Below are 10,482 nucleotides of genomic sequence, written 5' to 3'. Positions count from 1 at the left end.
TCTGTCGAGCAGCAGAGCTGCAGCTTATATAATCACCGGCTAAGTTAAATATTGAAAAGTTTGTAGTACCACAGGGAGGAATGCAAGTTCTGTTTCAATATAACTAAAAGATTCAGTAATAGATTTCCATGTAACCTAGTGTATTATTTCGCTCGCTTGCGACAACGTCATAACTCAAAAAAATTTATTTTTGAGTTATGACGACGTTGTCGCAAACGAGCGATTTCTTGTGAATATCCAACTGACATTCCCTGCAGAGATTAGCAAATACTGTATTAATGCCACCCAGTATTAAGACACTAATACAAATTAGGTAAACACAATACAAATGTTATCCAATGGAACAAAATAGTCTGAACATGAATGCAGAGAGACCTGGCAGTAAACAAAGTAAACAGGATATATCACAAAAACATTAAGCATTTGGACAGATAATTCAGTAATGTCCAAGTAATTAGGGAAAATGGTCTAGGACTAAGTGTTTTACATAAGAAATATTCTTTACAAAAAGGAAAGATTTTAAATTCACATATTGTCGTCTTTTCCCGACATCTAAGAGAGCTATTGTCAATACCTGTGTGAACCAATTCCAGAGTACAGGGTATCTTTGAAGATGCCTTAGCAAGTGACAGAAAACTAAAGGCAGTTCATAGAAAAACTTTAAGAGGGAAGATGTGGCATGACAGCATTTGGATACTGCATGGCTTTCCTCCTTCTAACTTCTTCTATGTACCCTTTAGTCAATGTTCAACTAGCTGTTTGACTTTTGTTTTTACAAACATAAGCTTCAAATTTTAACAAAGCTCAACACTGATAACGAATTGGCCAAGTGATTCAAGTGGTGCTGGAAAACAAAGTCATAAAGATTCAGTTTCAAAACTGTCAACAATAACAGCAAAGTAACCTACGAGATCATTTCAGACAACTACAATGTATACCTTAAAGTTTACTATCATTAATTTACTGTATTAAGTACTGGTTAATACTTGACTCTACAAAACTGCAACCATACTGGAATGATTATCTGTGTGCATTGAGTAATAGCACAAAATAAACTAATAATGCAAGAAACAGGACAAATCTTCATTGAAACATTATGCTTGATAAAGTACTGTATAGTACTTGTGGCTGTAATCTAAGTAAATACATAGGCTTAATGAACTCTTTCATATATCACTGTGGTTTACCATTTTCTTCCTCCATGGAAACTATAATCTCCATCAACACCGTTTGTGTTAGCACAGAAAACCTAATATATACAGTAGACTTGCCCGAATATATCCTATTCAGAGTGAAGCTCCTCCAACCTTCTCTGCATTCTAATAGCTAATACTGTATCTTCAAGGGTTTAATCCTGTATAGACAGAGGGCTTACAAAACTTCACATCAATACTTTGTAATCTGACTATTTTAGAAGTCAATGGTCCCATCAAGTAAGACATTGGATTGGCCCATCTAAACACTTTGTAGTACCAATTGGTCTCTTTCTTGGGAAGAGCAGATTTAGTCCAAAGGCAGAGGGATGAGGATTAACAAGTAGAAATATCTCCAAGGTGATTTTCTTCCCATCCCGTAAGGCAATTATATCAACGTTCCACACTGAGGATTAAAGGGGCTTCTTCAATTGAGTAAAAGATGAGCAAGCATACCTGAAAGATATGTGAAGATGATTATACCAATGTATGACAATGTAAATGTACACATTAATGATCACAGAACATTTAAGCTGTAAAATTTCTTGCGAGATTCAAGAGATTACATATTACGAACACTGAATGATTTACTTGACAGAGTCTTCTCGTGACCATACAATCATATTTCTAGGCTAAGATTTTTCTTGAAAGAAAGATAGATTTCCAAAGAAATATCAAGTTAAGGAAGGTAGGCACCTTAGAAAGAAGACACCAAATGATAAGGTTCAAAGGCACAAGAAAAGATTGTACTGCAAATTTCAGTTAGTATCCTCTACAAATCAAGGGACTAAAATAATTTCTAATAGTACCCCCTTAAACTACAAAAGCTTCCCAACTCTTTGTACTAATCTGACATTAATAAAAAATACTTTATAAATATAACTGACACAAAGTAAGCAAACATTTCTTAAGCTTTGATGCAGATAATAGTTATAAAAATATATAGTCTAGATTTAAGAAAATTTGTAGATTCATATATAATGGATCTTTTTCAGCAAGAAAAAAAAAACAAACAAAGAAAGCCACTAAATGTTAGATAAACATTTGTTACTCCAAAAAATTCACATTCTAATATAATGTACCTGTCTGCAGAACCAAAAGTCTAAGGGCTATCACAAATAATGCAGTGAGAGAGAGGTAGAATTAAATTAATGCAATAAGAGACATAGAATTAAATTAAGATAATCTTGCAATTTATATCCTAATGAATGGCCATCAAAAATAGTAGAAATATACAGCTAGTTACTGCAAAATCTCACCACTCCATACCTCATCACATCAGTGAATACATAACCATCATCAAAATAATTATAAAAGTAATGAATAAAAGCAATTAAGGTAATTGAAGTCTTAGTAGGTAATCAGAATCACCCTATGCGGTCACTGGTTTGCTATTTGCAAGCTTAATTATTCAAAGAAAGGTCCTGGTAGCCAACTTCATAAATGACAATTTGAAAATCATTTGTAATTTTCCTAATACAAACCTGTATTTATTTATAGGGATATTCTTTCGACGAAGCTGAAACTAGCCACAAGACTTTTTAGCTAGGTGGAACTACCCTACCGGTAGTTAGCGGTAGGGGGTAGGAGGGGGAGCCAGGGTACCTGAGCACCCTTCTCACACACACACTTGTGTATTCTGATCACTTTTTGATTGCAGGCAGGACTTATCGGGGACAAGTGTTGGCGGGACAACTTGTATAAATAAACACAAGTTTTTATTAGTTAAGGAAAAATACAAATTATTTCCAAATTTGTCATTTGTTCCCTCACTAACAAATCTTACATTATTCATTGGGATGACTCACCCTTAGGAGGAAGGAACTGGCTGATCTTCGACCTAGGGTTTATAATACGTGCTCTACGCATACCAGAAAAACCCTGACACCACCTAAACTAGAAGTGCGAAGCAAGGTCAGCAGCTTAAGCAATTCTGGTGAATGTACGATGCTAACAGTGTGACTATTCTATGGAAAATATTCTCAGAATTGTAGGAATCTAAGAAATAACCAAAGACGTTACCCAGTCCCACCTCACTAGGGGTTATGGGGACACGACAAGAATATTAATTCATACCCAATTTACTATTATTATTATTATTATTATTATTATTATTATTATTATTATTATTATTATTATTATTCTTATTATCTTCTTCTCTTCATTTGAACAATCCGTCAGTAACTGGGAAAGGGACATATCAATAGGAAGGTGATGAAGACCATATCATTCACAATTTGTCTTTAATATATCACAACACATTGTAAAAGTACAGATAATATGTACAAAGTATAAAACACTATCACAATGTTAGTGCACACAAAGTAATTGTCACTTTTATACAAAATTTATAAATTACGTGGAGTTAAGTTTAACACATCCTTCGACTCAACCGGTTTCGAGCAGTGAGAAGGTTTTCTGCTCATTGTCAAGAGTGAACTGAAATGCAGGTGTTGTTTTGATGGCTTATATACGGAGTCCTGCTACGAGATTCCATCTTCACTGGTTAAGAACCGCCCTAGGGCGGAGACCGTTAATCCTATTGGGTGGTGGCCTCTGCCTCGCCGGGATGTTTGGTGGGATTACTGGCTCTGGTTCTGTCAGGAGATAATCCCTGTTTTGACCTTCAGCTATATCAGTCCTGTCATAGTTGTTATTGCCTGGACTATTGTTGATAGTGGACCTTATACATGTTGGCAATAAGGTCAGGATGGAATCTCGTAGCAGGACTCCGTATATAAGCCATCAAAACAACACCTGCATTTCAGTTCACTCTTGACAATGAGCAGAAAACCTTCTCACTGCTCGAAACCGGTTGAGTCGAAGGATGTGTTAAACTTAACTCCACGTAATTTATAAATTTTGTATAAAAGTGACAATTACTTTGTGTGCACTAACATTGTGATAGTGTTTTATACTTTGTACATATTATCTGTACTTTTACAATGTGTTGTGATATATTAAAGACAAATTGTGAATGATATGGTCTTCATCACCTTCCTATTGATATGTCCCTTTCCCAGTTACTGACGGATTGTTCAAATGAAGAGAAGAAGATAATAAGAACAATAGAAAAAGTTAATTACAAGATTAACGCCACTGAGGCAGCAATCACTTTTAATAAAACCTGCTTAAAAGAGGGTCTACTCCCAAAATATTATTATTATTATTAATTGCTAAGCTACAACCCTGGTTGAAAAAGCAGGATGCTATAAGCCTAGGGACCCCAACAGAGAAAATAGCCTAGTGAGGAAAGGGAACAAGGAAAAATAAAATATTTTAAGAACAGTAATAACATTAAAATATATTTCCGAAATAAACTATAAAAACTTTAACAAAACAAGAGGAAGAGAAATTAGGTAAAATATTGTGCCCGAGTGTACCCTCAAGCAAGAGAACTCTAACACAAGACAGTGGAAGACCATGGTACAGAGGCTATGGCACTACCCAAGGCTAAAGTACAATGGTTTGATTTTGGAGTGTACTTCTCCTAGAAGAGTTGCTTACTCTAGCTAAAGTCTCTCTTCTACCCTTACCAAGAGGAAAGTAGCCACTGAACAATTATAGCGCCGTGCGTTAACCCCTTGGGTGAAGAAGAATTGTTTGGTTATCTCAATGTTGTTAGGTGTATGGGGACAGAGAAGAATATGTAAAGAATATGCCAGACTATTCAGTGTATATGTAGGCAAGGGGAAAGTGAGCCGTAACAAGAGAGGAGGATACAATGTAGTACTGTCAGGCCAGTCAAAAGGACCCCATAACTCTCTAATAGCAGTAGTATTACACAAGGGAAACTGTTATACCTGCAGACAGTGAAGGTCAGCTTTGCAGAGCACCCTAGGAGCTACTGCCCCAAAGAGAAGGAGATGATGAAGGAAAGAAAGAGCAAGTAATTCTTTCCCAATCATCCCAGGCTTATCCTTGGGTAACTCTGCTCTCACCTTCTGCTACTTGTCCATCAAGGAGCTCAAAGTGTTATAAACCCTTTATTGTGTAACCACCACAGGGGTAATGGAGAACGCCTGCATGCTCCATTGGGTCACGTCTTGCAGGAAGGGTAGGGTGAAGCTCAGAAAAACTTTCTCCTTACCACTGGCATGGCTTGCCTCACAAAGTAGCTGTTTCTAAACGTTATGGGCGGATTCTGCCCTGAAATGTTATGAGTTCTGAGTCACCTCTATGAGGAGGGGAGCGATTCAATGACTGGTATATGACCGTGTGTGTCCCAGTAATGAACAAAATACAGTACTTAGGAGGCTCCTTTGGCCCTCCTAGGGTTAGTGAAGCATGCTGAACCTTTGGAGCGAGCTATTGTTTCTTCCTCGAGATATAGCCTCATTTTAATCACTTGAGTGAGAAGGAAAAGGGCTCAATGACTGGTATATGACCCTGTGGGTCCCAGTCACGAACGAGATCCTGATGAGACTCCTTTGACCCTCCTAGGGTTGGCAAAATGTGCTGAACCCTTGGAGTGAACTATTGCATCTTCCTTTTCCATTACTGGATAAAACTTCACTCTAGGATGAGAAAGGAAGATATTCCTTTCAAATAACTCCGGACAAAGGGAGAGCTCCGGTTATGGAAGTGTCATTGTCCGAGTTCAAGAAACAACACCGAGTCTCATGAAGGGTTGGGCAAATATATTTCCCCAGAAAAAGATTTTGCAGATGGAGGTTGAATGTGCTCACACGAAGGTCCGAGGCCGTATAGGCAGACGGAGACCGGGAGTACACAAGACGCCAACACCATCTGGTGTTCTCGTTGGTCACCCACCCTGGGCTGACCTGAATTATGATATTTTAATTATAAAATAAATTTTTGAATATACTTACCCGGTGAATATATAATAGCTGAGCCTCCGGCGGCTCGACAGAAAAACACAAAAACTCGCGAGCGATCGCTATGAAGGTTGCGGGTGTGCCCACTAGCGCCAACTATCGGCCAGATACCGCATATACATGTAAACAGACCCAATTCTTCTCATCCTGCTGGGTCTCTATCGGGGAGGAAGGGGGTGCCTTTAATATGTTATTTTTATTAATAAAATAAATTTTTGAATATACTTACCCGGTGATTATATAAGCTGCAACTCTGTTGCTCGACAGAAAACTCTACGTTCAAAATACGCCAGCGATCGCTATGCAGGTAGGGGGTGTACATCAACAGCGCCATCTGTCTAGCAGGTACTCAGTACTCAATGTAAACACAGAACCAATTTTCTCCTCGGTCCACTGGGTCTCTATTGGGGAGGAAGGGAGGGTCCTTTAATATATAATCACCGGGTAAGTATATTCAAAAATTTATTTTATTAATAAAAATAACATTTTTCAATATTAAACTTAGCCGGTGATTATATAAGCTGATTCACACCCAGGGGGGTGGGTAGAGACCAGCATTACTTGTTTACATTATTATGAGCTAAGTATTTTGTATTTCATTTTAGCAGTTATTCAAAATAACAAACATAAAATAAATAAGTACCTGGTAAGGAAGTCGACTTGAACAATTACTCTGCCTTTTTAAGTACGTCTTCCTTACGGAGCCTCGCGATCCTCTTAGGATGCTGAGCGACCCCTAGGATCTGAAGTATTAAGGGTTGCAACCCATACAACATGACCTCATCAAAACCTCTAATCTAGGCGCTTCTCAGGAAATGACTTTGACCACCCGCCAAATCAAGTAGGATGCGAAAGGCTTTTTAGCCTCCCGGACAACCCAAAAACAATAATAAAACATTTCAAGAGAAAGATTAAAAAGGTTATGGAATTAGGGAATTGTAGTGGTTGAGCCCTCACCCACTACTGCACTCGTTGCTACGAATGGTCCCAGAGTGTAGCAGTTCTCGTAAAGAGACTGGACATTCTTAAGATAAAAAGACGCGAACACTGACTTGCTTTTCCAATAGGTTGCGTCGATTATACTTTGCAGAGATCTATTTGTTTAAAGGCCACGGAAGTTGCGACAGCTCTAACTTCGTGTGTCCTTACCTTCAGCAAAGCTTGGTCTTCCTCATTCAGATGGGAATGAGCTTCTCGTATTAACAGTCTGATAAAATAGGATAAAGCATTCTTTGACATAGGCAAAGATGGTTTCTTAACTGAACACCATAAAGCTTCAGACGGGCCTCGTAAAGGTTTTTAAATAGAACTTAAGAGCTCTTACAGGACATAAGACTCTTTCTAGTTCATTTCCAACCATACGATAAGTTTGGAATATCGAACGATAATGGCCAAGGCCGAGAAGGCAGCTCGTGTTTGGCTAGAAAACCAAGTTGTAGAACATGTAGCCGTTTCGGATGAGAATCCGATGTTCTTGCTGAAGGCATGAATCTCACTGACTCTTTTAGCTGTGGCTAAGCATACCAGGAAAAGAGTCTTTAAGGTGAGATCTTTCAGGGAGGCTGATTGTAGCGGTTCGAACCTGTCTGACATAAGGAATCTTAGTACCACGTCTAAATTCCAACCAGGTGTAACCAAACGACGCTCCTTCGTGGTCTCAAAAGACTTAAGGAGGTCCTGTAGATCTTTATTGTTGGAAAGATCTAAGCCTCTGTGACGGAAGACTGATGCCAACATGCTTCTGTAACCCTTGATAGTGGGAGCTGAAAGAGATCGTTCTTTCCTCAGATATAAGAGGAAGTCAGCTATTTGAGTTACAGAGGTACTGGTCGAGGATACGGATACTGACTTGCACCAGTTTCGGAAGATTTCCCACTTCGATTGGTAGACTCTAAGGGTGGATGTTGTCCTTGCTCTAGCAATCGCTCTGGCTGCCTCCTTCGAAAAGCCTCTAGCTCTCGAGAGTCTTTCGATAGTCTGAAGGCAGTCAGACGAAGAGCGTGGAGGCCTTGGTGCACCTTCTTTACGCGTGGCTGACGTAGAAGGTCCACCCTTAGGGGAAGTGTTCTGGGAACGTCTACTAGCCATCGAAGTACCTCGGTGAACCATTCTCTCGCGGGCCAGAGGGAAGCAACTAGCGTCAACCTTGTCCCTTCGTGAGAGGCGAACTTCTGCAGTACCTTGTTGACAATCTTGAACGGAGGGAATGCATATAGATCTAGATGTGACCAATCTAGTAGAAAGGCATCTATATGAACTGCTGCTGGGTCCGGGATTGGTGAGCAAAATATTGGGAGCCTCTTGGTCATTGAGGTTGCGAAGAGATCTATGGTTGGCTGGCCCCAGGTGGCCCAAAGTCTCTTGCATACATCCTTGTGGAGGGTCCATTCTGTTGGAATTATTTGTCCCTTCCGACTGAGACAATCTGCCATGACATTCAAGTTGCCTTGGATGAACCTCGTTACTAGTGATATGTCTAGACCTTTTGACCAGGTGAGGAGGTCCCTTGCGATCTCGTACCATGTCAGAGAGTAGGTCCCTCCTAGCTTGGAGATGTACGCCAAAGCCGTGGTGTTGTCCGAGTTCACCTCCACCACTTTGCCTTGAAGGAGAGACCTGAAGCTTTTCCAGGTCAGACTTACTGCCAGTAGCTCCTTGCAGTTGAAATGCATTGTCCTTTGACTCGAGTTCCATAATCCCGAGCATTCCCGACCGTCTAATGTCGCACCCCAGCCTACGTCCGATGCGTCCGAGAAGAGAACGTGGTTGGGAGTCTGAACAGTCAGGGGAACACCCTCTCTAAGGTTGATATAGTCCTTTCACCAAGTCAGACAAGACTTTACTTTCCGGAAACCGGGATCGAGACCGCTTCTAGCGTCGTCCTTTTTCCAGTGAAAAGCTAGATGGTATAGAAGAGGACGGAGGTGTAGTCTTCCTAGTGACACAAATTGATCCACGGATGACAGTGTCCCTACCAGACTCATCCACAGCCTGACTGGGCAGCGTTCCTTCTTCAGCATCTTCTGGATGGATAGCAGGGCTGGGGGCTGATCGTCTTGTTCAGCAACGTCCTCATCAGAGGGTTCCTCATCCGAAACTGATGAGGAAACGGCAACGGAGTGGGCAACGTCTGACTCGCTGAATCCGGTCGCACTGGTGGATGCGTGACGGAGTCGGACGCAATATCAAGGAACTGCTGCACAGTCTGTGAACTGTCAACAACCATGGGTGCGCGAGGAAGTACAGCGTCAACCCGAAACTGTCTAGACTGTCTGGGTTGTGCAGTCAACACCCTACCGGGTTGCTGAGGTTGACGCACTGCGTCACAACAAGTCACCTCTGCTGGTTGTTGAACGTCCTGAACGTCAACAACCACCTCCGAGCGTCGCTTAACGTCAACGTGCGACTGGCAACCCACACTGGGTCGCATCGGTGGAGGAACCACCTCAACTGGCAGACGCGAGTAGGTTACCTCAGCGTCAACAGGGCGCACAACCGACCGGTTGGAAGGTTGTTGGCCAGAAGGAGGAACCACCTCAACTGGCAGATGCGAGTAGGTTACCTCAGCGTCAACAGGGCGCACAACCAACCGGTTGGAAGGTTGTTGGCCAGAAGGTTCTTCTCCGCATTTAAGTCCTCTATCAAGGACGCAAGCTTGGACTGCATGTCTTGCAGCAAAGCCCATTTAGGGTCTACGGGAGCAGGTGTGGCAACAGACGGGGTTAGCGACTGAGGCGGAACCATTTACCATCCCTGAAAGCCTTGTTATGTGTGACATAATAGTACAGCAAAACTTCAAAGGCTCGACAAAAGTTGAGAAGTTGACCTGTAAACAACTTGGAGCGTCTCCTGGCTAGGCGCCAGGGCGAGTCTACCAGAATTGAGAAGTCTATCTGGGCAGAGGCATGAACTCCCAAGCCGAGAACTTCTCTCGTGTCATATCAGACTCTCGCTCTATAAGCCAGTTTAAAAGAAGGGAAATAAAAGGCTGTATCCCTAAAACTCCTCCTGGTGCAAAAACCAGTCGCCTAGCCAACGTAACGCTCTCTAGGAGAGCGAGAGAGCACTAGCTTAAAAACAACGGCTTCGAAGTAGTTAGGCCTAGTGTAAGTTGTGACGTTTAGGCGAACGAGGAGCAGCAGTTACAAGATCCGGACGAAGATCCTTAAAAAATCATCATGATTTAATTAAAGTCCATAGGAGGCTAAGCAGCTTAAGGCTCCTCTCCAAATGACAGAGTCCTCAAGGGAATATCAGTAGGAGGGAGAACAGCACTTTCTCATCTACAGGAACCTTGTCCGATAAAAGCTAGGTTACCTCAGTGAGTCTCTCACTGGTGCATTAGTAGCAGACCAGAAGGCAACGTCATGTAACTGCTTGACAGTCTGTGAACTGTCAACAACTGAACTGTCAACCACAACAGGTGCGTGAGGACATACAGTGTTCACTCG

The 10,482-nt window shown here is 41.5% G+C and overlaps 1 long non-coding RNA gene across 1 annotated transcript in view; it reads right to left on the bottom strand.

Moving 5' to 3' along the window:
* Positions 1–415: 415 nt before the first annotated feature.
* LOC137641336 (uncharacterized) overlaps positions 416–10,482 on the bottom strand; it is a 386,962-nt gene continuing 376,895 nt past the window's right edge. The window contains exon 2 of the long non-coding RNA XR_011044483.1: positions 416–1,649. This is a non-coding gene — a long non-coding RNA (uncharacterized lncRNA). The remainder of the gene's footprint in view (positions 1,650–10,482) is intronic.

The sequence above is a fragment of the Palaemon carinicauda genome, chromosome 1, assembly GCF_036898095.1.
Source record: "Palaemon carinicauda isolate YSFRI2023 chromosome 1, ASM3689809v2, whole genome shotgun sequence".
Taxonomy (NCBI): domain Eukaryota; kingdom Metazoa; phylum Arthropoda; class Malacostraca; order Decapoda; family Palaemonidae; genus Palaemon; species Palaemon carinicauda.
This window is presented reverse-complemented; position numbering and strand designations above follow the sequence as displayed.